Below are 6,000 nucleotides of genomic sequence, written 5' to 3'. Positions count from 1 at the left end.
ATACTTAAAAGGTTAGTTTGGGGGTTTGTTTTGGTTTGGTTTTGGTTTTGTTATTTTTTTTTAAAGATGAACCAAACTAGCATCACAGTAGTTTTCAAAATATGTGACTTTTTCCAATATGAAATGCATCATTGTAATTATCTAATTAAATCAGTAAATATGAAAATCTTCTCCCACAACACAGACGACAGTTGTTCAGGTGTAAGAACAGTGTGTATAACATAGAATCATATTTCCAAGGGCTGTATTAGAAAAAAAAAATTATAATGTTATTCATCTTCAGTTGGAATTGAACATGCATATATATGTGCATATATAAAATTATTATTGAGCTATGTGGGAATGTTAGAGTGTCCAAATTCAGTTCATAAGAAGAGAAAATCTCTATCACATAGGAAATCTGCTAATGTTGTAGAATATAAATAAGGGGTTTTTTTATTATTCTGCAAAGTATTCAAACAAATCACAGCTTACCTTTGTCTTGTAATATGGCCTGTTCCAAAGACCTTTGAAGCGTCCAATTGACTCAACAGGCTTTGGATCCAGCCCTAAAGTAGTAAGACCTTTGCTGAATGTATATAGATAATCACTTAGTCGGTGCTGGCTTAAGAAAAGAAAAATGAAATAAATTAAATGCCTCTTCCAGTGACATAAGCCTCATGAAGAATTAACTAGGATAAGCACTTATTCTAGTTGGTGCACTGTCAATCTGAACAATGCAGGCAAAAATAATAATTAAAACATAGCTTCATGCTGAGATGAAACTTTCAAGAGTGTCTACTGTGTTAAGCTTATGATTTTTCTGGTTTTGTATTTGCAAGCATAATTATGTCCCAGAGGCAACAGGAGCTACTGCTTGTTAGTCCCCATTTCCCCCTCCGATAGGAGATTAATTTCTTTACACAGAAATTCAAAAGTTGATGCCAGAGCAATAATAATAATGTAAACAAGTCTTTTATTCTTTTAATCTGGAATGCATAATTTAATGGCACAGTTGTATAAATAATGAAAGTACCACATCTACTTTAGACAATTAAGGGTAAACTGAAGGTAACATTTAATGTAGTATTGATTGACTGTATCAACAAAATGATGGCAGACATTTGTATGGATGACAGCAGTTAGGAAAATGCTACTAAGTCTATCAATACAGATTAAGTAAGGAGGGATGGAGCAGACTTGATGGCTCAGTGTCCTGATAATGGGATATGGAGCCTTTCACCTCCAGCACACTGACTCAAGCCAGCCTAGATAAGTCTGTGACTGAGAGTCATTACCATCAGACGGCTCTTCAGTGAAATGAGTTTGTCCTAATGGCAGGCTATCTGCATCACAAAATGCGCCACCTATCATGACCAACACGGCACTGAGATTTTGAGCTGGAGGCGAATGGGCTCCGTGTCTCTTCTATCCCCACAGGGAGCAGGGTAAGGACAGTCGTCCAGGGTTGCTCTGCGAAAGGTGATGCTGCAGAGGTTTTAGGAACGTCTGATTGTAGGCACAGTGGTGCTAAATAAGAACCGAGCAAGGGGAAGGTACCTGTGCTGATGAGATTGCAATCGAAATGTAAGACATGACATGAAATAATGGACAGAAATGGTGTATATGGGAGAAGCATGATTGGAGTAGACTCAGCGCAGCAGTGGCCTCAACCTATGGTACATATTCTGCTATATTTGTGGTTTTGGATGGATTTGAGAGTAACATTTTTACATGGGGGAAAGTACAAATGGGTTTATTAAAAAAAAAAGAAAAAGAAAAAAAACCACACCAAGCCCAAACCCCAAACCAAAAAACCAAAACCAACCAAACAAAACCAGACATGAACAAAAGCACGGTGGAAGACAGTATTCTAGGTTAGTCAGAGGTGAGAAGCAACACATTAAAGCTGAGTGAAAAGAAGACAGGACAGGAATAAAGGGTTTCCAAAAGAAGGCAAAGTGCACACAGAGTTGATGTAGAGAAAGGAGACACTGGAGAGATGCAAAGTGGTGAGTGACATGGACACAGAGATGAGCTAAAGGGATTATTTCTTTCAGCAGCAGTTCTGGTCTGATATGAGCAGAGCAAGACTGTATCTGTCAAAGCCACCCGAAATGACATTGTTAGGAAGTGACAAGAGCAAAAAGAGAGTTTTAGCTTTGTGGTTGGATGGGGAATACTGTACTTCTTAGCAGTTCTGGAGAAAGGTATTACCTGAAAGATTTAATGATAGCCTGAATAGTAGCCCCAATTAAATAGATGTTATACTGGCAACGTTCAGTCTACAGTTCTGTGTGAGAGACAGGGCAAAACTCTTACTCATAGTGATGGCAAAATGAATAGAACAAAAATAATGAAGAACATTCTTTCACATCTTTGAGCTTAACCTGGTGGTTAGACATACATGAGGAGACATCAGGTTACACAGTAGGCAAGTTGGGGAGTTTTGGGGAGTTAGTTTTCTGTATGTTAATTTAATCTGTGTTGTCAACTTGGAACAAAGATGTCGAGCGTCATTTTCCAACCTTTTATCTACTGAACTCTAAAAGCTCAGGGACTGCTTCTAGGAGCTCTGCAAGAGATAAATAAGAAAAGGAAGCCTATTTTCAGTAAGCTTAACTCCTATTCAAAATTTTTTTCCATATCGTAACATTGAAAACCACTGCATAGAAGGAGAACAAAAAGCATCAGATTCTTGTCAAATTGTCAGAGTAAGCTGAAGATCTTGTGAAGAAATGAAGAAGGAAAACCAGGAAAATACAGTCACTAAAACCAACATCTGATACATCTTCTTCAAAATTTTCTGAGATAAAATCATGTAAATTTAAAAACCACTTTTGGACTTTTAAATTCAGTTGCTCAAAGGATATTATATCAAGTTGGTGGGTGTGGAAAGATCAATAAAATATTCTTCTCTGATTGATACGCATTTCAGTTATAGTTACCTATTTAGTAATTGTATTCCTTGTGTATTTACACCTGTAAGAGACAGATTATAAATATCCTATGACACATATACTTCACTCAAGCTGCTGCTTACCTACAAAACACAGCAAGCCTCTGATTAATCAACTTTTCTGTACGCTCATTCTCCACTCTGTATGCGTGTCATCTAGAAAGATGGGGAAGTTCGGCTGGGTACGGCTTTCACTTCCTAAGGTGCAGAGGTAAACAAATGCAAATATTTCTTTTTCGTGTATCCTTCCTTACCAGGGAGTGTTACACTTGGTTATCAACTGCCATTTTGCAGGAAGCAAAGCATGCACTTGCAATACTGATCAGTAAGCTGTTCCAAGAGTCAGTGGCTTAACTCTTGCACCAAAATTATTTGCTGCCAAGGACGTAGCATCACCTCGAAGTGGTGAAAAATTACCTGACAGGGTTAACAATTTCCCATGGTTTATGTTTTCAGGACCATAAATGTTAAGTTCCCACTGCAGTGGGCTTGAGATGATGATGTGAAGGTGGCCAATTGCTTTTCATTCTGCATGTTTGGAGCGTTTAGACACAGGTAGGCAGAAGAGTGGTAAAAACTGAGTGCATGGTCTGAAGCGGGCGGTGGTGAAATACTCCATGACTGAACTTTCAGCCTCCCACAAAGCATCTCCCCTGGAAAACTCAGCGAGACCCCCAAGACGGGCGGGCGCTGCGGGGCCGAGGCCGCCGCTGCCCGAGGCTCTTGCCCGCCGCACCTGCGGGCGCAGCTGCTGGGCGCCGCGGGAGGGCGGGGCCCGGGACGCGCTCCCGCCGCCGCAGGTGCCGCAGGTGCGGCGGGGCCGGGGCAGTCCCACCCCTGCGGGCTCGGCGCCCCGGGCCCGCGCAGGCCGCTGCCCGGCGGGGCGGGCGGGAGCGGGGGGCGGGGCGGCGGGGGCGCTCGGGCAGGAGGCGGTGGCAGCCCCGCCAGCACAGGAAGTCGCCCCGCCGAGCGAGGAGGGAGGAGGCGGAGCTCTGCCGCTCGGCCCGAGGTACCGCGCCGCTTCCCGGGGTGGGCGAGGGGCCGCGGGCGCCAGGGCCGGCCGGCACCGCCGGGCCTGCGGTTGTCACGGCAACCGCCCCCCCTCGGGGCGGCGGGGGCGCGCTGCCCAGCCGCTCTTCCGGCGCTGCCATTGGCCTGCGGGCAGGGAGCGTCCGCACTGGCGGCACGCTTGGCCGGCCCGCTGTCCGCCGCGGGCCTCTACTGCCATTGGCCGGGAGAAAGCGCTCACTTCCGCGATTGGCCGCAGCTCGCTGCCAATCGGGGCGGTGCCGCGGGCGCCCGGGTGCCGCCCTCGGAACGTGGTCTGAGGGGCCGGGCGGGGTCAGTGGCTGCGGCCGCCGCGGCCATTTTGGGTGTGGGCGGGAAAAGCTGCTGCGTTAGCTCCCGTGCGGTGCGCCCCGGAGGCGAGTGCGGGCGGCTTTCCTCAGGGCTGGGGCCGGCCGCGCCACTTTACGCCGCTCCGAGGGCTCTTTGTGCCCGCGGGCGGCTGGTGCCAGGCTGGGTCCTTTGCCAGGCGCCACTGGCCGATATGGAGGGATATAAACCCCTTAGCAGGGGGTCTGCTTGGCCAACGCTGTGCCCGAGGCCTGGCCCCGGGGCCGTCGGGGGCTGCCAGGAGCCGCCAGGAGCCCGCAATGCAAGGGCAGCTCACAGCTTCCCCTCGAGAGCTCAAGGCCTGGTGCTGCCAGCCGGTGCGGGGCTGCCCGGGAGCTGCACAAGCAGCTGCCTGCGTGTGTGGGGAGGCCGAGCCCCGTGTGCAGTGAGCCCAGGAGGTGTCGGAGCCCCCACACACGTGCTGTGTAACGGGGCCGTACGTGGCCGGCTGGCCACACGTGCTGCTGTGGCCGCCTGCGTGTACGCTGTAAATCTGACACGGCCCGGGCGTGTTGAGCTGGTTCTGTTTACGTTGCAGGCGTGTTGTGTTCCGGGTACATTGGAACCCTGTGTGTTTTCTCCAGAGTGCATTGGTCACGCACTCAGAAAATTCTGGACAGAAATACGGGAGCCACAACATTTCTGAATGTGGAGCGTTGGCAGGGAGTTCTGCCAACCTACTAGTGTGGTTCTCAAGCTGCTCTGCCTTACATCAGCCTACGTAGTTATGAGGCAGAGCTTAGTACCAGAAAGGCCCTTTAAAAGAGCTTGTTGTGTGACGGGGCACATGTTCACACAGTAGTTCAGCTGCATGTTGTATAGTGCTCAAGGTCTTTGCTGTTGGTGACCAGGCAGATTCTTAAAGAGCTAATCAGAATGGAATGGTATGTGTTAATAAAGACACATTGACTTTCTTGCAGACTTTGTTATTGATGTGTGACTTCCATACTGGAAAACTGTATAAAGTGGTGTTTAAAGGAAACACAAAAATCTACAAGTATGGGTAAAATTGAACCATTTCTTAAGTAGTGCCATTTGGCATGTTTTGGCTGAATCACTTCACCTCTTGGTACAAAACAGGCTAGGGACAAACTTTGTTTTTCAGAAAGTAGCTTGTCTGCTCACTGAGGAAAAATTTGGCAGCTGCTTTTGTTGGCATGATTATCTTCGATCATGAATTAGTACAATGTGCCCTTCTAGGACTTGTTTTCTGTCTTCATGGAAGCTGTGAAGATGTAAACCTACATCAAGTCAGTACTTTGAGTGTAGAGAAGACAGAGGAGTATTGACTTTGGAATAAATTAATCACACCAATACAAACAGTTGACACTTTTTTTTAGGAAAGAGCAGTTGCTCGCTTTTTTCTGTTATTCTTGGTTCCATATGTAAATCCCTTTTTAATACATTTTGTAACTTACCTTTCTATAATTTATGTATAATATTCTAGCTGAACGTGTTTGAGCAGGAGTAGATAAGCCCAAGTAGATGACCTCAAGAGGTCCCTCCCAACATCAACAACTCTGTAAATCTGTGAATTTGATTTATTACTTTAACCAAATAGAGATGACAACAGTGTTCTACAATCGACTTATTAGTCTGTCTAAAATAGTATTTTATATCTGCAAAAGCAGTATAGAAAACACTCACTTGTTTCAACACAGATGTGG

At 46.4% G+C, this 6,000-nt stretch overlaps 1 protein-coding gene across 1 annotated transcript in view; it reads left to right on the top strand.

Moving 5' to 3' along the window:
- Positions 1-3,880: 3,880 nt before the first annotated feature.
- The window catches only part of TRIQK (triple QxxK/R motif containing), a 64,047-nt gene continuing 61,927 nt past the window's right edge, over positions 3,881-6,000 (top strand). Inside the window, exon 1 of the mRNA XM_065628731.1 lies at positions 3,881-3,947. The gene's annotated coding sequence lies outside the window, so the exon portion shown is untranslated. The remainder of the gene's footprint in view (positions 3,948-6,000) is intronic.

This window comes from Caloenas nicobarica, chromosome 2 (genome assembly GCF_036013445.1).
Source record: "Caloenas nicobarica isolate bCalNic1 chromosome 2, bCalNic1.hap1, whole genome shotgun sequence".
NCBI lineage: Eukaryota > Metazoa > Chordata > Aves > Columbiformes > Columbidae > Caloenas > Caloenas nicobarica.
This window is presented reverse-complemented; position numbering and strand designations above follow the sequence as displayed.